Source organism: Ursus maritimus, unplaced genomic scaffold, assembly GCF_017311325.1.
Source record: "Ursus maritimus isolate PB19 unplaced genomic scaffold, ASM1731132v1 scaffold_10, whole genome shotgun sequence".
Taxonomy (NCBI): Eukaryota; Metazoa; Chordata; class Mammalia; order Carnivora; family Ursidae; genus Ursus; species Ursus maritimus.
Window position 1 is genome coordinate 47,538,850 of NW_024423344.1, and position 24,494 is coordinate 47,563,343.

At 37.0% G+C, this 24,494-nt stretch overlaps 1 protein-coding gene across 6 annotated transcripts in view; it reads right to left on the minus strand.

Moving 5' to 3' along the window:
• The window catches only part of KLF12 (Kruppel like factor 12), a 409,770-nt gene that overhangs the window by 348,489 nt on the left and 36,787 nt on the right, over nucleotides 1-24,494 (minus strand). The window contains exon 1 of one of the 6 annotated variants that reach the window (XM_040623528.1): nucleotides 4,617-4,638. The exons of the other annotated variants lie outside the window; for them this stretch is intronic. The gene's annotated coding sequence lies outside the window, so the exon portion shown is untranslated. Of the gene's footprint in view, nucleotides 1-4,616; nucleotides 4,639-24,494 lie in introns of those variants that run through there. 6 annotated transcript variants of the gene reach the window in all.

Below are 24,494 nucleotides of genomic sequence, written 5' to 3' on the forward strand. Positions count from 1 at the left end.
AAACATGTATTTATAAGTTTTATGCTTGAATAAAATATTTAAGATATGTATACATCATTTTTATGCTCCTCTACTGTTATAACTTTTTTGACTGACCAACTATTGATTTTTATTTCTCTCACTGATAAGGCTACACTGTTTTATTAGGGTGCCTACTATGTGCCATGCACTATGATAGGGACTGTGAATACAAAGAAAAAGGTTTTAGCCCTCCAAAAAGTCAAAATTTAATGGGATAGAAGGATATGCTAACAAATAATAGCAATCCATTATACTAAGCGTAATAAGGGGCAGCTGGGTGGCTTAGTCAGTTAAGCATCTGACTCAATCTCAGCTCAAGTCTTGATCTCAGGGTTGTGAGTTCAAGCCCTACATTGGGCTCCACACTGGATGTGGAGCCTACTTAAAAAAAAATACTAAGCATCATAAGTAAATGTTAAGTGTCCAAAAAAGTAAAAAAGATTTATATTAGGTGGGAAGGCAAGTTCTGACAGAGCGCATGTGCAAAAGCTGGGTAGTGCCAAGAAGCGCCAGGGGTCCCCAGACACCAAAGTTCCCAAATTATAAAGAGACTGGAAAGGTAGGGTGGGAGCTGAATCATGAGGGACAAAATTATCTGAGTTTCAGACATAAATTATGAGGAATCATATTTTAAACAAAAGAATGACAGTCATACTTGTGTTTCAGCAAAGCATCTTTTCTAAGCAGTTTAGAAAATGAATGGAAGTAATATAAGAAGACACCAGTTATGACAATATGAAAATAGCCTACTGAAAAAAAAAAAAAAAAACAGAAGAACACTACTGAGGAGGTACAATCAGCCTGAATGATGAGATATCTAAGGGGTGAGTGATAATGAGACAAAAATTGAGAGCCAAGGTTTGGGAATTTAGCAACTGACAGTCAAAGATGTATTAACAAAAAGAGGAAATGAAGGCAATTTGAAGAAACAGATAAAGAACATAGGTATGAACATGACGATTATGAAATGCTATTATATATCCACTCAGAGATATTTAATAGGAAGCTGGCCATCTAGGTCTAGCAATCAAGAGGTGAAGATGTCTTTTTAGGATTCATGACTATATGAACAAAATTTGAAGAGGCAGAAATAAATGATCCCATTAAGAAAGGAGAGAGAAAGAGGAAATGCTTCTGAATACCAACTTTAGGGCCAAGAAGAAAAAAAAGTAACCCATACAGGAGACTAGGAATTAACCAAAAGGAAGAAGCAGGAGGGTGGGAATAGTATGGGAAGGGAAGGAAATTAAAGAAGTAATCAACCACATCAAATGTAAAAGCAAGGTCAAAAAAGAGCACTAATGAAACCATTGTATGCAGCAGTTAAGAGACTATTAGCAAAAGAAGTTTGAACTTGGTAACAGGTGCATAAGCTCAGGCACCTTAAGTTGGAGTATGAATTGGAAGATAAAGAAGTGGAAACAAGTTCTTTTAAGAAGCTGTCCTATAACTTAAGGGAAAGAGAGAACAAGAGAGAATATTTCCTTGAGAATGAAACAAAGTAAAGAAAGAAGTCGGTGTTTTGTTTGTTTAAGATGATATAACTTTAGAAATTCTTATCAGTTAAGGAGTCAATGAAGATAAAAATGGGCATGGTAGACATGGTGAGGGCACTGACCTCAGAAAAGCCAGGAAGGAACCAGATTCTAAGAGGACTGATGTCAGGACAGTCCCAATCCAGAGGAACTCACCTGCCTCAGAGCTGGAAGGAAGGAGGTGGACAGAACTAGATAGTGATTCGGCCACAAACCAGACAGGTAAGAAGCTGAGGACGTTCTTGACGTATAGACACCTACTGTTTCAGTGACACAGACATAAATTGGTGACCCTGAGAATGGCATCGTTTGGTAGAAGGAATGACAAAAGCAATGAAGTTTTAAAAACTCTCCCTGTGGGCAATACAGGGGACCTCCTGAGGCTCTGGGAGTGGGTCTGGAATATTTTCCTTATGGGTAAGTAAAAGATCACTCATGTCATGAATTATCAGTTTATATGTTTACAGGATCATGGATGACAAGTTATTAATAAACTTAGGGCCCAAAAGTCACTATGAACAACTCACAGAAGATATTTTTCTAATATACTCTTAACCACATAAAATATCAACAAAACATAAACATTACCCAAGTAGAACTGAAATTAAAGCATACAATATTACCTTTGCAGAGCTGTCTGATTAACCAGCAGACTTACTAAATAATGCATGTTAGAGACGACACCTAATTAGAATTTAATGATTATGACAATGCAGGATGGCTATATAAAAATAATATGGTGCTGGGGCACCTGGGTGGCTCAGTCGGTTTAGCATCTGCCTTCAGGTCAGGTCATGATCCCAGGGTCCTGGGATCGAGCCCCACATTGAGCTCCCTGGTCAGCGGGGAACCTGCTTCTCCCTCTCTCTCTGCCTGCTGCTCTGCCCACTTGTGCTCTCTCTCTTTCTGTCAAATAAATAAATAAAATCTTAAAAAAAAATAATACGGTGTTTTGGTCTAGAAACATAAGCCAAATAATCTATAGGATCATAATTGCCATTAATTTTATAACACAATTTCTCCATCTAATCCTGACAGAAGTACACTCAGGTATATCTCATCAAAACCTGAGAGAAATAGAAATAACACATAGAAAAGGAAAAATCGCTACTTCACATGGCAGGTAGTAAACCTACATAAAATAATTCCTTCATCTGTGAGAGTATACTTTTTTTAATTACATAAAGTTTAAAATAATGGATGGCAAACTAAAATGGATTCAGTGGAAACAAAAAGTGCATGAAATTAAGATGTCAGTGGACTATGTTAAAAGGGCAACCATGTCATGGCGCTATCAGAGACAAGACTCTCCTTGACTGGCCATGAGTCTGACCCTGTATAGTGATTTTATCTTAAATTGATGCTGATGGAAAAGAATGAGCAACTCTTCACGTATTAACAAAAGAATGTAAAATACAATGTTAACCTAATAAATAGCATTTCCCAAATTTGCCTTTCCCTTGGAACAACTAAACAATCTAATTACAGAAACTTAAATTACAGAATGAAAATGTGGGGGTAGTGTTCAACCTTCTCAACTCAACCTGAGTTCTCTTTCTATAAAGGAAATTTTCCCCAGAAGTACAAATTTACCTGGAAATAAAACAGATGAAAGTTGATCTACGCCGCCCACCTTCTCACCAAAATACATTCCACCTTTATTATTATGTTTGCACATCATCATGCCTTTCTTTTGTACCTATTAGCACTTAACAGAGTCTGGTATATGGTAGATGTTCATTAAAAATAAAACTTGGGGCGCTGGGGAGGGAAACATGGGTAAAAGTGGTCAAAAGGTACAAATTTCCAGTTATAAGATAAATAAGTCCTGGGGATGTAATGTATAGCACAGCGGCTACAGTTAAAAATACTGTAATTGTATATTCAAAAATTGCTAAGAGATTAGATCTTTGAAGTTCTCAGCACAAGAAAAAAATCTGTTAACTCTATGTGGTGATGGATGTTAACTATACTTATTGTGATGATCATTGCACAATAAATACAAATATTGAATCATTATATCATACACCTGAAATTAACATGTATGTCAGTTATATCTCAATATTTTTAAAGAAAAATTAATGAAAACATTATGATAAAAAATAATGAAAGCATGATCATTATGAAAAAAAAGCAAGAATAAATTCCGGCCAACTCCTGATCTCTACCATTTCCAAGCTAGTCACAGAAGATACATAAATTTATATAAAAGATTACTCTCTTAACTATCTACAAGAAACCAAATAACATAATATGTAAAAATAACATACCACTGCTTAATGCAAGCTCCAATTTTGAAACTTTCTTAAATTAACTAGCATGTGTGCTATCACACATCTAAGAGTAACTGATTAAACATACATTTAACTGGATTTTTTCTTTTAACTTAGGGATTCTGACCATATGATTCTAAAATACAAGACTTTTTAAAGGAGTCAAATACCCTGCACTGGGAGAAGAGGTTAGGAATCATATGCAGTAATGTTGACCTTTGCAATTCCATAAACCCTTCTAAGACATTTCTGAGGCATAGGAAGTTCCAAATCCTGCTCAACATTGCTTAAGGAAATGCTTTGTACAAGCTGTTTTTAGAGAAAACAGTTAATAGCCAAGCTTGTGCCTTTGAATTCAGCAGCACCAGCTGCTAACTTAAGGGCACTGAAATTAGGAAGCTTTGTTCTAATGGCGGCCACAGAGGCTCCTTGGTATACTGATATTTCCCAAACAAACCAAATCCTTTAAAAGGCACACACCAATACACACGTGTCCAGAGAATACATTATCTGCGAAAAGAAATAAGCTAGTCAAAGAGCCCAAATAACAAGAATTCAGGAGGGAATGCAGTGTGAGGGGAGAACCACCTCAATGCCTGAACTTTCATTACTTCACTTTAAAAGCAGAATATTTCAATACTGCATGGATAATTCAATAATGCCAAGAGCGGCATCAAAGCTCCAAGGAGAAGTAATGTGCTGAGAAGCCTTGCAGTCTGTCTTTCCTCCCCCGTTTTAGACTCCATTACAAGCACCACAGCAAGATCCACCACCCAGCTCCGCATACCTGTTTACTGGCATTCAGAAAGAATTCTCTACATGCTGGGAGGCTGCAAAAAGCACAAATGACAAGTAAAAACAAAATCACTGACTAAAAACTGAAACAAAACACTGTGTCTTCCGCTGTTTTCTCATTCTTACATATCAGGGTGTGGAGGGGGGTGCCATGCACGCAGGTGCTCACACATAAATAGTCTCCTACCTGTTAAGTACTCTCTTTTCCGATTAAGTCAACTCTTTACAACTCTTACAAATTTACAAACTGGTAGAGGATTACCCCATGTCCCCTCCTCTTCCCTGCTCCCAGAAAATAAAAATGTGCCGTGGAGCTGAAGAGAAGGTGGGGTCCTAAGACCTGGCAGTCATGCTGTACGAGTTCTCCAGGGCAGGCTCCCCTGACTTACAACCCGCAAGTCAGAGCGCCCCTTGTCTTTATGATCTAACTGGACTCTGAGCTTAGCCAAAACTCAGGCGCTGGTAGGACCCAGCTGAGTCTGCGATACATGGAGAAGTGAGACCTAAGGTACTAGCTCTAACCAACTTGATCCTGATGGCTTAAGCCTGGCTAGATTTGGGATGTCCCTGAATGTAACAGGGAAGCAAACAAATGAGGCAGCGACAGACAATGCTTGGGATGTTCCTGGATATCAGAAAGGCATAATTTCTACACAGGATTTGAGGCACAGCCCAGCAGTATGCCAAGAGGGCTCAGGTGTGATTCTATTCAATTCCACAAATATTTATTATGCATCTTTTGCCAACTCAAATGTAAGAAGGACTCCAAATTGTATTTATATCCTCGGGATATAAAACAGTGTTGGAACAGACAGTAGACACTTAATAAATATCAAAGAAAAAAGGAGAGGAAGAAAAGGAAAGAAAGAAAAGGCAGGCGGGCAAGTAAATGCAGAGTAGGCATTTGCTAGTACTGAGGGTACAAAGATGAACAATATGGCAAATGAGCTTCCGAGGTGCTGGCTGGAGAGTTAATCAGGATCCCCCCCGCCCATTTTCTAATCTAGCTTTGATTTAATCAGCTCTTTTTCTTGAGACATCAAACAGATAAATGAAAGTTAAACTAGTTTAGAAAAATTAAGCTTCAGGCTTCTGCTGCTAACATTTTGAAAACAAGAAACTAAAACAAGTTTTTAATCCTGGTCACACATGAGAATCATGTAGGAAACTTAAACTTGCCAGCTATTGGCACCTGGGTCCCATGTGGGATTAAATTGCCAATTAAATTACAATCTCCAAGGGGCAGGTAAAGGTACTACTATTTTTAAATACGCATGTGATTCTAACCTGCATCACATTATGAGAACCACTGTTCAGTAAATAATGGTAAAGTTTTCTGCCCAGGATCTATTACGAACTTGGTAAACTACAACGGAAATCTAACCTATATTTAATAACTATGTGTATATTTATAGCTTCTACAGCAATAAATGAGACTCATTTATTTAAGCAAACATCATCTACTTTAACTTCTTGACCAAAAACAGCAATGGAGAAACACTAGAACACTGATAAAACCAAAAATTAAATAAACAAACAAACAAACACTTTAGATATTCAGCTCAGCACACTGTCACAAAATGTCTCTAAATAGCTGAGAAATACTGACAATATAATTAAAGATTTTCAAATACATGATTCTGACACTAATTTGAAGATTAGTTATTTTGTTAAAATTACCTCTACTTCTTTTTTTAAGCAGCTCTATTCATAACAGCCTAAAATTGAAAAGAACCAGGATGTCCCTGAATACCTCCATTTTTAAAAAGGTTTTCTTGGGGCTCCTGGGTGGCTCAGTCAGTTAAGCATCCGCCTTCCACTCAGGTCATGATCTGGAGTCCAGGGATGGAGCCCAGCATCGGACTCCCTGCTCAGTGGGGAGTCTGCTTCTCTCTCTGCCCCTCCCCCCACTCATGTTTTCTTTCTCTCTCTTTTAAATAAATAAGTAAATGAAATCTTTAAAAAAAGGTTTCCTTATGTTCTAAAAATGACTGTGGTGCCCTGCACAACTCTGTGAATATATCAAAAACTACTGAATTGCATACTTTATAGACAGGTTGAATTGGCATGTGAATTATATCTCAGTAAAGCTGTTAAGCACATAAAAGAAATTTTTTAAGTAAACTTTTCTCAATTATATTAAAACTGAGTTTTTTCATAATTGTACAAGGGCTGTGGCTATTCCACAAAGTATTAGCATAAATCAATTTTTAATGTTAAATTTTCTTTTCATATTCTCCTAAAATAAAGGGTGCAATCCATACTGAAAGAATTTTGGCTTCAACAGCTTTTAAAAATCACAGCCTGAAGCAAAGTGAAATTACAAAAAAGTTAATATTAAAATACTGACATTAATGATATAATCAGGGAGTGGGGGGATAAAATGTGATTAAGTTATTAGTGAATCACTAAGTGTGATGTGGTGGAAATGAAATGGGCCTAAGTGTCCTATGTCCCAAATTCTAGATCTGACCCCATCATTTGTGGAGAATTCTTAGACAAACTACCCAAATTGCTATAAAAACTGTAAGTCAGAAATTCATTATAAGAGTAAGCTAAAGCAATGTTTAAGAAACCATTTGAAAACTGTTTGGTGCTTGAAAAAAATAGCACTGAAATTATTTTGGCTTTGTTGCAAAAAGAGAGATCACTGAGTTCAGAGAGACTATGATGTGTTCCAAGAATCTCTACTATTTTGTTCTCCACCCACTTTTCCCTGTAGCATCTCTTCAACCGCTTAAATTTTTCTTGTCTCCATATTTTCTCATCTATAAAGGAGAAACATATTTAAGAAGTTACTGAACTATAAAGTCCTCTACTTTATTCAGTCAATGAACCAAAGTAGTACCTGGCTTCCTTCATCCCTTTTGGACTAGGAAGATACAGTGGGTTTTCATGATATTGCAGTTATACACTGCAAGCGGGTTTTGTATGTTAGTTGGTTTCATGGGGGTTGTTTTGTTTTGTTTTGTTTTGTTTTGTTTTGTTTTGTTTTGTTTTAACAAGAGTCCCAGCCAGCCAGGGGAAAGGAAAAGAGCTGGAAGAAATGTTATGAAGGAGCATGAAAGTTCTGATAACCAGAAGAGCAGACTGACACAGAGGTTCTTATCAGGAAGGGTCCCTATTTACAGTAAAGGAGCAAATCCAAATTTCCATGCACAGAACTGCAACTTTTTTCCAGTAATTAGTCTTCTCTTTCAGAAATCCCATCACAGTGAAGCTGGGCAAATGAGTCAATTCCATTTCAAAAAAGTTACACTCTTCTCCAAAGCAAGTAATCATTAGCCCCCAAGGATAACAACCATATTATTATAAAAAAAGCTTTTCGTTTAGAAAGGGAAGACACAGGCAAACGGAAATGTTTCTGCAAACTTTTTCAAGCATTACTTAAAATGGTTGTAAGGCAGGATTATAAATGATCGTGAATTTAATACTATTATTTAATTGAGTCTTCAATTCTTTTGTAAGGATTAATTATTTCTTATATTAGATTTCCTTCATTGTGTGACGATATGGAAATATATAGACCCACACATGTGTGAGCTGCTCAACTATAATTAATGATGCACTTTTATTCTCTATTATTGTGTGGAAAACATTCTGACACAAAATAAATGAAGCATAATCATTCAGAGTAATGATTCGAATGTACTGATTAATGAAACCAAATAGCTTCTCTGTTCTTTAGTTAAATTAAAACATTTACACTCTGGAAATCATAAGGGCATCCTTAAATGGATGTTTTCTAGGTAATCATTTACCCTTATAGAAATCACCTACCCTGCCTTCATTGTAAGTTCCCATCAGTTGTAAAATGTACCATTATTTTATGTGCAAGAACAAAAACTCTGTCAATTAAACTATTCTACAATACTAAGTTGTCCTCAGAGATGTTAAAGTGTGAGGAGGAAACAGGAGAGAACGTGACCTATATGCTTAAAAATCATCAGATGGTAATAAAAAAAAAATTAAGAAAGAAAGGAAGGGAAAAAGAAAAAAGAATCATATGACTAGACAGATGGATAGATAGGCTGACTGATTTTCTGAGCCCCAATACAAAACTACCGACTTAGGTATTCTGGAGATTGGGCTAAGATACTAGTACAGTTGACCCTTGAACGACCAGGGGTTAGGCGTACCAACTCCCCATGCAATTGAAAATCCAAGTACAACTTCTGACTACCCAAAAAACTTACCTACTAATGAATGGCCTACTACTGACTGGAAGCCTTACCAATAACCAGTCAATGAACATATATTTTGTATGTTATGCATATTATATACATTATTCTTACAACAAAGTAACCTAGAGAAAAGAAAATGTTAAATCGTTTACAGAACTGTACTGTATTTACCGGAAAAAAGTCCACCTAGAAGTGGATCTGTGCAGTTCAAACCCGTGTTGTTCAAGCATTGACTGTCATTTGTAACAAGCTCCCTAGGGGAGGGACCTAGAACTGGCAGACAGAGACCTATCAATTATACCAGTTTTCTAATGATAAGCAACTCAAACACAATGGCCGCCATGACGGATACTGCACTTTGTTTTTAACAACTGTTTATAGGGCTACAAAAATATTGCCTATAATGGAAACTGACAAGCCTGAAAATATCACTAAAAAAATGTGTGGATTTTAACACTGATATTGATGAGGGCAGAGACAAAAGAAGTCTCTTAAAGTCTCTATACAGGATTCTCCCTTCCCATCACCCAACCAGTCCAATTGGTGGAGCCCAGCTCCAGTGACAGCAGAATTGGTGTCACATTTCTGGTTTAGGAAGAGCTCCAAGTCTTATATTGGGTCTACAGTGTCCAGAGAGCCTCTGGTACCCAACTACCATCCTGGGCCAATCCTGGTCCAGACAGCTCTAGAAAACCAGAGAAGAAACGAAGCAATAAAGCAGCAGTACTGTTAAAGAGGCAGACAGAACAGGTCTTACAGCCTAACACTGCCACTTAATTGCTATGTGATCTTGAGAATGATGCTGAACCTCGATGATCTCACGGAGGAATAACAGGGATAATAATCAGATCTGTCAAAAGATTCACTGAAATAACATATGTAAAACACCTCGTGCAATAAATGGTACAAAGTAGGTGTTCAGTAATTAGAAAATGACATTATCACTATTGTTGCCTCTTTCATCTATCTCTGTTTTTATCAAAAATTACTAAGTACTACAGATTTCAGTAATAATCACTCTCTATTAATATGCATTGATTTTTGTCTCTACTTCTAATTTATAACCTTAAAGACGATGTTTAATGTTATGGTTTTTCTCTGTTCCTCAGAGCTCAACACATGGTATTAGGCAACCAGTAGATATTTTATCAACTCAACCATTCACTCAACAGATAATTACATATTTCTCACATGCAAGACACCATCCTAGGCATGGGGAATACGCTGATTGCTACCCTTGCATTTACAGACCATGCTCAGTAAGATCTAGTCTATTTTATTGAATTATTTATTGGAACAGCAGAAACACACACATATAAATCACTACATACAGGCAGAGAAGTTCTCCTTCCATAGATTTACAATAACCTGTTCCTCTACTCCACTCCGACCAGAAAATATAAGAAAATAAGTCACCTTAATTAATTATTAAAACTACCAATTTCAACTACATAGACCAGAGTCCCATGTTCCAGCACCCTCAACTAATGGGGTCTAAATATGAAAAATGTCTATACATGCTCCATAACTTGTAAAAGAGCCCATCACAAATTTTACCTAATTAAAAGTATTATACTGCAAAATTGTTGATCCAAGGACAAAAGAAATTCACTAAAACAAAAATGTATTTCTATATGATGCTATAAAATATTTCAATGTATTCACAGATTGGGCTTTGCCTGCAATTCCAAAATCTCATTTTCTCATGTAAAATTTCTTCCAGTTAGAAAAAAAGGCCTAAGTGAGCTAAAAAACCTGTCTTGAGGAAATTATTGTATTGTAAGTAGCTAAGAAAGAGATTGTACGGTATTAAATTCAAAAGCCTGCCTGTAAAGAAAAAGCACAATTTTCTCCGTTTGTTCCGCACCACACTTTGTTCCCCTCCAAACCTACCTCCTTCCCAGTAAGCCCCAGATTCCACACTGTGAGCTGAATGAGCCTTCTACTGCTTACTGTAAGAACGACCAAAGACAAGATGTTTTGAAGTGAGGATGAATATGCACATATTTTTGTACAAGATGAGTATCTAGTTTGCTATTCCTGGCAAAGGACAGGGAATGTCCAAGGTTGTCAGTACAACTTTTATCTCCTGTGATTTAACTGGACCTTTAGCAAGCACAGAATATAACTTCAAAAGAAAGATTTTTTTTTTCTTCCACGATAAAACAAAGCAAGCCAGAGAACATTTTCCAGGGGGGTAGGGGGGTACTGACAGTCCTTCGACCAAGAATTAAGTTGGTAAAAAGCTGAAGAGAGGATAATTAGAAATAAAAGACTTACTTTTGCAATTCGTAAAGCAAAATAAGGCAAATATAGACAAAGTAAAGAGAAAATGTTTCAAGAAAGACAATATAGTATACGACTAAAACATAAGGAACTGGGACTTTCAGACAAGAAGTTTAACGTTAGGTATCTGACAATACTGAAATGGTGGGCAATAGAAAGATTTGCACAGTGGACTCGAATATCTCGGTTTTCAAACGATGTGACCCACAGAAAAGGCATCATTTCTAGATCAATTATTAGTTATTTCATAAAGAGTAATACTAACGTGGACAGTCCAACTGACTTCATTTCAACAAGCATTTCTTGAATACATCTGTTATGTACAAAACTCTGTAAGCATTCTAGGATAGAGACACAAATCCAAGTCCAAACTGTGTTTTAATGAACTCAGACCCTAGTATATTTTCAAAGGTCTGTGCGGTTAATGTTGAAATAAGTATTAGGTTCTGACATATGAACTTGACATGTTTATAGTTCAAAAACAGATGAATAATGGTAATTTCATATACTTGATACATAACACCTATCACTGAAAGCTAACAAAATAACTATGAAAAAGAAGTCTAGGCAAAATGTCTCTAAAAGTACAGAAACTAAGATTAAAAAAAAAAAAAAAAAAGAACCAAATTCATTCACTTGACTCTGCAAAGCAGGACAGCTTCTTGGAGCAGATGGCATCCGAACTAGGAATCAGGTTTTGAGAGTTGGAATAGTTAGAAGAGGGAATTTAGTGAGAAGGAAGTGGCAGATGGGAATTTTAGACTGGGGAAAAGCAAGAACATAAGTACAGGATCATAAAGTGTAACAGAATAATTCAAATGGCAAAATCATCTATTTTAATGTCATAGAACAAGGACGTGAGGTTCTTCATTAAAACAGAATTTAAATTTAATTCACCTGGGCAAACAGATTTGTCTTATAATCAAAACAAACAAACAAACAAACAAAAAACCTACCTAGGATAATATAAAGGTTTTCTGATAAATGATAAAAGGAAAATTAAATAAGAACGTCCAATCAACCATCCCCTATAAAAGAGCTACAAAGAGTCTCCAGTTCATAGAAGTCTCAATATAAAATAACAGACGGAAAGCTCCTCTTGTGTTATGGATGCATCACAAGGGTGCACTGGATACTATTCTGTTCAGTAATGGGCAAGAGCTTTGCTCTTGACTAGTGTCCTTAGGGCTGCCTCTGCCTTTGCTCTAAACATCAGGGTTTTAAGAAAGGCCCACTGGATTTAAAGGTCAAGTTCTTCCCACCATTCCATTTTACAAATCACTACAAGTAACCATTATACATTTACCATGGAACTGCCAAAATTTAATGACCACTAGACCTTACTGAGTGCTTTGTGGGAACGCTGGCTTTTGCATGGTTATGAAGATGGTAATGAAGTCAAATCTACTGCTCCATTACACATATTATTTTTAGCCACAATAACAGTGTTCCGTTTAAGCTTTAGGACTGTATTTAAATAGATGGTTTAGGAAACAATAAAGCCTAAAAGAATACTGTAGGTGTATTCCAAATTTAGAGTGAGTAGGAAACATCAGGGGGATTTTATCTACTCCATCAAACAATAAAACACTCTGAGCCAGAAACACAAAGAGGCCAAGAAAACAGGGAATGGGAACTTTTTTCTTATTGGAGAGTCAGCAAGCTAATAAAAATATTAATCAAAGAACTCATAAAACAATTATTGTTTGGCAGGAATTTTTTTTAAAGAGAAATGTTAGATGCTGTGCTAGTTATACTGCATAAACATTCGACCCACGAGACACACTACATATCACAACCAGTTAAAGGAGTAGGACAAGGGGAAGAACAGACTTAAGGGACAAAGTGAAGGAGGAATGAGACACACATACAGTGAAAGAGAGATAACACTGAAGAAAGAAATAGAAAAGTACCTATAATCAAACCCACAAGAACACAGAATAGGACTGTTTGATCTCTCAAAACATTTTTGCTGAAGACTATTAGATGTCTATTATAGTTTCATGAATATATGCAAAAATGGAGATACTATATATATATATATATTATTTCAAAGACCATGTAAAATTATATTAAGGGTTGACTATAAAGGTTCTTTCTCAACTACAGCTCATGACAACATTAAATCGTAATGCAAGAAGAATACAACCAGTACTCTGGGAAAGTAGGATATTCCTATTAAAAGTGTTGGAAAATATCAAAATGTCATAAGTTAATCATTGCTTGTATGCCTGAGCATGATATAAAGTTTGATCATAGAAGTTCTAGGAGGTAGGCTTAATTTGTGAAATATAACTACAAATTTCAACAATCTTGTCTCCATTGAGAGTTTTACGTTTAGAGAATGTGATTGTGATTGCTTATAAGATACTTCTACAGGGGCGCCTGGGTAGCGCAGTCGTTAAAGCGTCTGCCTTCGACTCAGGGCGTGATCCCGGCGTTCCGGGATCGAGTCCCACATCAGGCTCCTCCGGGAGCCTGCTTCTTCCTCTCCCACTCCCCTGCTGTGTTCCCTCTCTCGCTGGCTGTCTCTCTGTCACATAAATAAATAAAATCTTAAAAAAAAAAAAAAAAAGATACTTCTACAATTTTATGTCAATTTTTTTTTTTTTCTGGTCTGATAGTTGGGTTTGGTTTTGGTTTTTAAAGATTTATCTATCCAGAGAGCACAAGCATGCGTGAGCACGGTAGGGAAGGGGAGAAGGACAGAGAGAATTTCCAGCAGACTCCCGGCTGAGTGAGGGGCCAACACAGAGCTTGATCCCAGACCCTGAGACCATTACCTGAGCCAAAATAAAGAGTCAGATGCTTAACCAACTGAGCCACCTCAGTGCCTGTGGTTTTGGTTTTTAATTTAGAGGTGGTGGGAGATGAACAATGTTTCTAGAATTTAATGCGAACACAAACTTGATCATTAGAAAACCCACCAGGGCATGGGACTGTGTTTTGTCTACATGTTCTGCATATACCATTTTACTTTACATGTTACTATTTGTAGGGACTATAACACCTATGTCCAAAGAGCCTTCAAAGTACTCACCCGGATGGTTTCCCAGCCACAAAAATGGTACACAGGACCCTGTCACTGATTTTTAGGTGCAGTGAGAAGGCGGTTGCAGAAAGGCACAGTGAAGGGCTGGCTCTTCTTAAGGACCTGAGGCAGCAGGTGTGGTAGGAGCAGAAGCCAGGAGCAGGAAAACTGGCCACTGTTACCAGCACTCTCTTTTATTACCAACACCTGCCTGCCTCTGCGCCACAGACCCACACGGATGAAGGTCTGGCCAAAATCCACACTGGTAAAGAGCAGGAGTCAGCAAACCTTTTCTGTTGAGAGCCAGAAAGTATTTTCCGCTTTGTAGGCCAGAGTCCAAAGCAGCCACAGACAATACTTAAACAAATGGGATAGCTGTGCACCCATAAAACTTTATTTATAAAAGGCTGTGGGCCATAGTCTGCCAATATCTGGCACTGACTTCTCAACTCTCAAAAGTCATTTTTCTGGTAACACTCATATTTTCACTTTGAAGGGGATAGGAGTCCTGGCACTATTCCATCATTTGGGGGCAATGCTAATAGTAACAACAAGCACCACCCTGGCTACTGCTACTAATAGCATTTCTTGAGCACTTGCTATATACCAGACACTGCACTAATTAGTTTACATATAATTCCCTGAAAACTCGCACCTCCTTGAGGTAACTATGGTTACCATCATTCCTGTTTTCAGATACAAATGTCACAGTATAAACATCAAAAAGCCTTCACTGGTGGAGGGACTAAATCCAAGATCTTTGTGACTCTGATCCTTAGCTAGCCCACAGGCATCTAACTTTGGAATTCGCCACAGATAACAGGGAGCTTGTTTAAAGGCCAATTCCTGGGTTTCACTTTCAAAGGTTCTGATTGAATCATCTGGGGGTAGGCAGGCCCAGGAGTCTGCATTTTAACACATACTTCTGGTAAATCTGGTGCAAACTGTCAGTGGAACAAACACTGAAAGATACTACAATACCACACAGCATCCAAGCCAAAAGCCAAGTATCCGTGTCGAAACAGGGACTGCAGGTGCCTGCTGAGACCACAATCTGAGCAAATGATTATCCTCAATGAGGAAAAGCTGCAATCGATTTTAAGACAAATTTTACTTTCAGCCTGCTTTATGTTTTTATGCATTAAAAATTATGAAAGTTATACTGAGTTTTTAATACTTGATGTCAATGTAAAATAAAAGAGATTTAAGTTTTAGAAGCCAATTTTTGTTAGAATTATCAGCTACATAAATCACTGATATTTTAAGCATAGGGAGAGATTGATAATCACCTGGTAGCATTTTTGTTTTAAAGATGTAAATACAGAGATGTAAGTCTCTCCTTGTATCTTCCCAATGTTAACTGTCTAGAACGTTTTACTTATGTGTCCCTAAGGATGCTGGAGAAGAACTGTGACACTATTGGCAATACTTTCATTTGGAGTTAATTCTGACAAGACAACTTGTTGAATAAGGAGCAGATCATAGCCCAAGATGTGAGTTCAGATATGAAGCAGCGGCCACATGAATTCTGCCATCAGAAGCACATGGGACCAGGAGCTCAGCCACCAGCAAGCACACACGATGTGAATGTTGACAAAGGTCCTCTGTCGGAAGTTAATGCAGGTCAGAGACAGAACAGCAAAGTGGTTTAAACAAACAAACAAACAAACAAAAATCCTGGGAGGATTTTCTCACTTCTGAAAGCAGCTGATGCCCTTCAGGCCCTAAGAAGAGAGCCCCAGCTTTTCTGCAGGGGTCCAGAATCATCTGCATATAAGCAATCTCACAACAGCAGAGTTGGAGTGAGCCACTCAGTACGGAGCAGGGACTCCACATTTATTTAAGACATGTCTAGGCCACGATACAGGCTAAGTGCTGCAGCTAAATCACTGATTAAAATATACTCCCTGTTCTCAAGGAGCTTATAATCTGACAGAAGTGAGACTTTCAGCCCCAGCTTATGTCAGCCTCTGATCATGTCCTTCTAAGCATCTAGTCATGTCATTAGAGTTCCTGAGCCGGCGGGGAGGGGGTTATTTGTAAATTAGAGGTAATAATTCTTCAGTTATTAGTGTCCAATGCTAATCTCTGTAATGTGTAAGGTACTACTATATAACTGACTGGTGGTTCTCGGTGCATCATGAAGGGGATGCCAAAAGCAGGCTACACAGAAAGCCCGCACTGACTACACAAACAGCGAAGGAGCAGAAAAGAAAGAACTGCCTGCTCCTACAGCCAGGTGCATTCTTAACAAGGAGAACACTAAGAAGGGCAGGACCCCGTGGAGTTTTACCAGGAAACCTCACAGGGATGAGTGACTAGAAGACGGAGTGGTATCCTACAGACCAGAGACAAAAGCATGGTCCTGTTCTCCCTCAACATCATGGCGCCTCACGAGGAAAGAGTCTGCTAAAAACTCCGTGAAAGATGGTGAACAAACAACTTTTACTATTTGGTAAACTTGTTCAGAAATTCCACTAATAACATCCTTCAGAGAAATTTAATCCACCACATAAACTACTATATTGTGTCCCAAGCTCTTAAAAAATAAGGAATCTATGCAATAAATCATTCTACTACAGCTAGTGCAATTGTGCAATTATCATTTATAAAATTCTCATGTTTTAATGATTGAAAAAAGTTAATAAAATTCTAAATACAAATCCAAGCTTAATCTCCATAACATTCATTTTACTTTATTCATATTGTAATATATTCATTGCTTTTCAGGTATATGACAGGGTAAATTAGTCCTATAAACACACACACACACAAAGTCAATAAACACTTCCACCCATATTTAAAAAAAAAAAAAAAAAAAGTGGAGAACAGAAAACACACCAGGCTCATAAATACAATAGATTCTTTCACTCCACTGTAAAAATAGAGGTTACTATATTCTCTTCCCAATCCTTAAAAACACACATATCTTCAAAATACACTAACAGTAGAGACTATTAATTCACATGCCATTTTATTTAGTAAGTGTGTACTTGAATAAGCCCATAAAGAAATAGTAATCAATTACATGTTGAAAATTCCACAGTTAATCCAAACATCCAGGCATTTAAAAATTAATCATTTGCAACAAAGAAAACTACAGTGTTCTCGCTTATGAATACAAATTTTTAAAAATCCTCAACAAAATACCATTGAGGCCACACCCAGCAACATATAAAAAGAATTACATATCATAACCAAGTGGGATTACATATCATGACCAAGTGATGATAAATCCCACTTGGTCATGATATATATCCCATACAAAACAAAGCTGGCTTAATATCTAAAAATCATTTAATGTAACACACCATATCACCAGACTAAAAAACAAAAACCACATGATCATATCAATAAATACAATAAACGCATCTGAAAAAATCCAATCCCCTTTCATGATAAAAACACTCAAAAACCTAGGAATAGAAGAGAATGTGCTCAAAAAGATAAAGGCCATTTACCAAAAAACCACCGATTATATCATACTTAATGGTGAAAGACTAGAAGCTTTCCCCCTGAGATCCAAAAAGAGACAAGAACGTCTGATCTCACTTTTCTTCAACATTGTACTAAAAGTTCTAGCCAGGGCAATTAAGCAAGAAAAAGAAATAAAAGCCATTCAGATTGGAAGGGAATTAGTAAAACTAACTCTATTCACAGATGGCATGCCTGTATATTAGAAATTCCTACAGAACTCATTTTAAAACTTAGAGTAAATAGTTCAGCAAGGTTGCAGGATACAAGATAAATATACAACCCAATTTTATTTCTATGCACTTGCTCAAACAATCCAAAAATGAAATTAAGAATTCTACCTAAAGGTAATAATACTATGTTGCATACTTAATGCTGCTAAACAAAGTAAATCTTACCAGTCAGCTTCAAAAGAAAACAAAATTCTATAACTATGTATGATGAGGAATGTTAACTAGACATTGTGCTGATCATTTCGGAACATACACAAACATTGAATCATTACATTTACATCTGAAACTAATACAGTGCTATAGGACAACTGCACCTCAACTAAAGGAAGAATTCTATTTACAATAGCCATCAAAAATAATAAAATGCTTAAGAATAAATTTAACAAAAGAATTACAAAACCTATACTCCAAAAACTACAAAACATTGTTGAAAGAAATTAAAGATCTGTATGAATGGAAAAATATCCCACGATCATGTGGCATCTTTGTCACAAGTGGCATCTGAGAAAGAAGCTTCCTAATCTTCTAAGAGAGCTGCCAGAAGGCAACTTCTTCTCACTCCACAAGTAAAAAAAAAAAAACAGATAACCTCCTTCTCATTCCTGTACACTCCAGGAGGACTCAGCCTAAAGTTAACGCTGACACAGATAGAAAAAACTGGATCCATCCTTGATAATACTGTTGAGATGTTAAGCCAAACTAATTTTGAAGACCTACCTACCTCTGGATTTTCTATTATCAGGCAACCAAAGTCCCTTTTATTATTAAAGTCAGTGTGAGTTCATTTTCTTTACGTAATCAAACATATCTTAACTGACTGAATCACATTGCTAGGAGATGCTAGTGAGTAAGTGGAACAGAAATATTACCTTGGAGGCAAGGGTTGAAATAGCTATTTCTGAGGAAACGCAAACTACCTTCCTCCCTCAAGTACTGAATCACGTCTCAAAGCTTCATCCAGAACTCTGTGCTCAAATCTTTTTTCCAGCTCAAAGATCTTGCCTGAGCTCCAGTTCCCTAATTCTAACGATGTGACCATACATGCACCCAGATGCCCTACTATCAACTTATACAGAATATAAGCAATACTGAACCCAGAATATAACCCCAAATCACCTCTCCCACAATGACCCTGTGGGAATGGCATCATCATTCTCCAAATCACCCAGCCCTGAAACTTCAGCATCCTCTCTCTCCCTCTTTCTCTACATTTGTAATTCTCTGGCATCAAAATGCTCTTAGGGAAATGCTCTTAATTCTACCTACTGCTTGCATTCCAAAACATCTTTATTTTAGGGTAGACCACAATTTTTACTTTCTACTTGGTCTCCTTGACTCTTGTTTCTCCCCCTCATTAAATCCAATCTGCATGCTGTTCAGATTAAGCTTTTTGCATTATTGTTTTCACCATGTTGCTGCTGTACTTGAAAAGTTCCATTAGATCCTTCACTGACTACAAAATAGTGCTCCATAACCTACCGCTACCAGCCTGAGCTAAATGCCTGCTAAAAAGTAAATTGGATAATGGTAGTGATAGTAGTGGTTGCTTCATTTGCTCTACTGAAGTTGTTAGAAAAAAAAAAAATCACCATGGGCACCTTTAAGAGGTGAAATCATCTTTTTGGGACAGACTGCATATACCCAAAACTTGGTTTAAAAAGGGTGGGGGTAAACTTCTGGGTTACTACTCTGTCTCCTAATGTATCTTTACACACAAAATATTCCATTATTTTCCTCATTTTGCCCATGCTCATGCTCTTCCCTCATCGAAACCAGGTCTTTCCTTTTCCCTCTACCACCTACATGAAAAAAATCATATGCAGTGTCTCTTAGTTCTTGCAGTTACTTCCCATTTATCAATATATTTGATATGGACCCTTACAAAAATCTAAAAAGTGTCCCAGATCTCATGGAGATTACACTGCAACTTTTTTAGTTGCCTTTGCTGACATTAATGCACAAAACAAGATGAGACAAAGAATAAAAAAATTAAAATATGGAAGTCATAGGTTTAGGCAAAGCTGGAGTTTCATTTAATGAAAAAATAACTTTGTAAACTATAAATAACCATAATATAATCATTGTCATTTGGTTGTAAATAACTTGAAGGAATTAGATGAAATAGATTTTTTAAGAACATTCTAACTATAAAGCTCTAATTGTAAGTTTTTTCAAAATATATTATCATATGCAAAAAAGAAAGTGTAGTCAAGAATGGACTCTAAAAATTATATATAGTGAGAGGGCCTATAATCAATGCATTTTTCCTCAGGTCAATTTCTCCAGATATTTAAGATAAATAAAAATACAAATTAATGTAAAGGAGCATTACTTTGGTTTAACTAGCAATCCACTATTTAAACCACTCTGATTTCAACATAAGTTACTAACTAAAAACATCTGCAAATCATTCCCTCCTTGGGAAAGGACAATTTACCCCAAATATTTCAGAGCTCATTAGGTGTGTAAGTGAAAAACAAGTTACGCAAGTATGTAGTTCTGGAATTTAAATCAGTATATTTTATAGACATATATAACTTTATATGTTTTAAGTACATCTCATATATATGCATATATATGTATATATATGTATATAATACTCATAAGTTTTTACCATATACATATACAAGTACACATACACAGCATGAAAGTTTAATCATCTTCAAATTATCCATCCTCTAATCCTTTACCATTTGAGGAAGCAAAGGACAGTAGTTTCATTATAACTAAATATAAAATACACATTCTGCAGATACTTAGAAACTATAGGTTTAAAAAAGAATATGCAGGGCACCTGGGTGGCTCAGTCGGCAAAGGATCTGACTCTTGATTTCAGCTCAGGTCATGATCTCAGGGTCATGAAATGGAGCCTCACCCAGCACAGACCCTGATTAAGATATCCTCTCTCTCTCTTTCTCTCTCTCTCTCCGTCCCTCTGCCCCTCCTCACCCCCACCCCTCGCCCCCACTCATGCCCACTGCAAGGGGAAGAAATGATCTGAGCACAGTGGGCTGCCTCAGCCCTCTGTGCTTTCCTTTACACATCACATATGTATCACATACATATCGTGGGTACTCTCCTCACCAGCTCGTGTATTTCTAAGGGGAAAGGACTGGGGCCAGGAACCCCCAGATGAAGCACAACGCCTGTCACATAGGAGTGATTCAGTAAATGTTTTTTCCTACAACCAGAAAAGCTTTTATATCCATTGTCCTATTGATTTGGTTACATTTTTAAAGCATTTTTGAAGACTTATCAGCATAAAACACCTCACATACATAATATATTTTATAGTTACTCTACTTATTGTATGCAGCAGTATTTCCTTTCACTTGTTTTACACTTAAGATTGTTCAGATTTCATGGGAGAACTCAGTTCTAATACAGATTTCTGAGATGTGATCCATAAAGTCTGCATTTTATAGACTCTGATCATATATCCCACGGCCTCAAAAGTTCACATTTTTTTCAAATCTCCAGGTAGAACAAAGATCAGTTCATCCCCCTTTTGTCAGACTCTCGGGATGTGATTGAAAGCCCCATATGGGATTTCAGATTAGAAATGTCAGGGGTGGATGACAATGAAACTGTATTTCGTAAAATCTCAACTATTTGGAAACTTCAAGGAATAAGACCTCCAAAATGGCTTTGGTATAGTGATACACCAGATACTTTTGATACGGTGAACACTTCCGTATCATTGTTACTGCAATTTTTTTAAATGATGATAAACTGTATTACACATTTTTAATTCCTTACAAAGAATGTGCTAAAAACAACTATTCTTAGTGACTTGAGGTTACCATTTTGCACACTGGTTACTTTGAGAATGACCTCTGCCAAGGCAAATATCAGATTCCAGGACAGCACTGGGTGTGCTGAGATGTCTTCAGCATGGTATTGTGGTGCCATCAAGGACACACTGTTCCAAACACACAAAAACACACCCTGTATCTCTTACACCATCATGGAATCCTCTGATGAAGGTAGGTTTCCCCACCTAGATTCTTTCCATCTTTCATCATGTTACGAGCTAGCTCTTTTTGTCTGAAGAGGCTCAACTTTTACACACATCCTGAGCAGTTCCTCTTAGTTATGTTAATTTGCTGACAAGGGCTCAGAGGCTTTTTCTGGTGGCTCTCTTCTTCCCCCTTTGAGTTATAAAACTGAGAAAGCTTTCATCCAAATTGGTAATACTGGAAGAAGGAGAATTCAAACTCCAAAAGTTTTCCACAAAATGGACAACAAGAGTTCATCATTCTAACTAAACTCTTAGCTTCATCTTAAGTTTATCTTCCTTTGGATCCTTTCCTTGGCATTCAGCACAGTGCTCAGAAAAGCAAAAGGTGGGTATGTAGACTGTACCCAGCTACAGGAGAAAAGGTCACCAATTTCTCCAGCACAGATAAATAAACAATGGGTACCAAATATTACAACCATACTGAACCTCAAAACAAATTAGAGAACCATTCAACATGCAAGATATATTCTAAATAAAATGTGATCATTCAGGATTCAATTATTTAACTGGATCTCTTCAGAGAAACTATCTTAAAGGCAGGAACAATGGCCTAGGATTTCCTACAAGCTTTTTCAAATCAATATTTGTAAATCATGTTTCTGTTTCCTAGGAAACTAAGTAGGTTATACCTACGGCAAGAAAACTCTACCAGAGTCATTTTTCCTTTTATCCTTGGCTCACACATGTGGTTCCTGCTTATTAGGAGAAAAAAAATTACCTTCCAGTATCACTGAAAATCTCAACAAAACAAGAAGGGAGCCAAAAAGCCACCTTCTCAGCCTGCTTCTTCTCCAGCGGTGTGACGACAGAAGAGCAAAAAGAATAAAAGTCTGCCCAGAGAGCTCTGGAAGACTAAAGGGGTTTACGACCAAGTTCAGGAAGTGCCCAGCACAGTCTGTGGCCTTAGCTTCATTCACTATGTGAAAGGTGAGACCAAAAAAAGTGAAAAACCTGGGTTTATTAGAAACATCAAGTCAGACATTTCAGAGTTCAAATTCCAAATCTCTTTCCTTGAGTAAGTTACTTCAATTCCCTGAACCACAGCTTCCACCCTCTTAAAAAAAAGTAAAATACATAGCTTCATTGGGGTAATATGAATTCAGTTAAAAGATGAATACAAAATACCAAGTTCAGACCAATCTCATCTCTTAACGAGTTTCCAAGAGTCGTGTTCAAAGATGGTGAAACAGGTATTTTCTCAATGATTTTATGACTAGTGTAAAATATTATTATTTGTTGAGCTCTCATCTTAGGGAGTTTACACGAACATCTAGCATTTTCAGAAAGTACAATGAAATATCACTTCTACAAACATCTGTAAATGAACTTTTAACTGTGCGAATGTGATTAGTATATATTGGACGTCTTTGCTGGGTCCACAATACTAAAGCTTGCTCTGGCTTTTTTCTTTAGTTAACAACCAAATACAGGAGGAAACCTGGGGCACAAAATCACAGCATGTACGAGCTGTAAATGTGACTGTAGTTAGTTTGTATAAACAGTTTCAAATTTCTAAAAACCATTATTAAATCACAGTAACTTGTAAGGCATCACAACCCTGGCCCAAAGATCGAACACTACATATGCCGCAGAGCTTTGCTGCTTAACAAGACTCAGACACTACATCCCAACATTTGTAACACATTTTTAAGTTTCCAGTATTTTCACAAACACTTAACTACACAGCATACTTTAAAATATAAATGTTATACATATATTCATGTGCTTTTATGATTTAAACGTCTGCAAAGCAACTTTTTTCTAAAGCGGCAACTCATTATTTTTCCATACTCAGGCCCCAACTCCACAAATTGCTCCTCCAAATACTTTTTAAAAAATATTCCTTTTGACTTCTAGGTGCATCTGTTAGCCTACCACACAGATATTCAGAATTCAATTTTCTATTCTCTTCTCTTTATAATACACACAAACCCAATAAAGAAAGAAACTAAGAAATGGCAACAACCCACCAGCTAAAGGACTTTTGGTAAACCAGTTAGCTTCTACTATCAAATGGTATTTAGACACTTGAGCTCTAAATTTCTCTCTGTAGCATTCACCTCTTCATTAGAATCCTAGAAATCTTGGTCCCAAGAATGGAACCATTTCAACCATAATACTAAAGGTAATTCAGATGTTCAGTTTACCATTCACAGCTAATGCTGATCTCACTGCTCAGAATCTCGAAATCACACACTGATGAGAGGACATTGGGCCCATTTTAATCAAGTGCTAAAAATGATCCAGGTAATTACTAACTGTCAGTATTGCTTACCTTCTGGCAGAAGCTTGGTGTTATAAACTGCTAGGCCAATCAAATACTAATAATAACAGTTATAATCATCATCATCATTATAATTATGATTATTAGAACCACCACCACATCCAGAAGCACTGGGTCCTCGGGGACAGATTTTGCGTTACAGCCACAAGAGTAATATTCCTATCTGGGACCCTGGTACCACCGCATTCAAGCTCTGAAGACCTAGTGCAAGTCCTTTACTTTTGTCTACATAAGACAGACACTTTCTGAAGTTCCGTCAAGCTTCCACAACTCTCTAGGCCTACTGCCCAAAAATTCTTAGACTGAATAATGAATGGCTTTACCAAACCTCGTTTGTAGGTTTTGACACAAGACAGG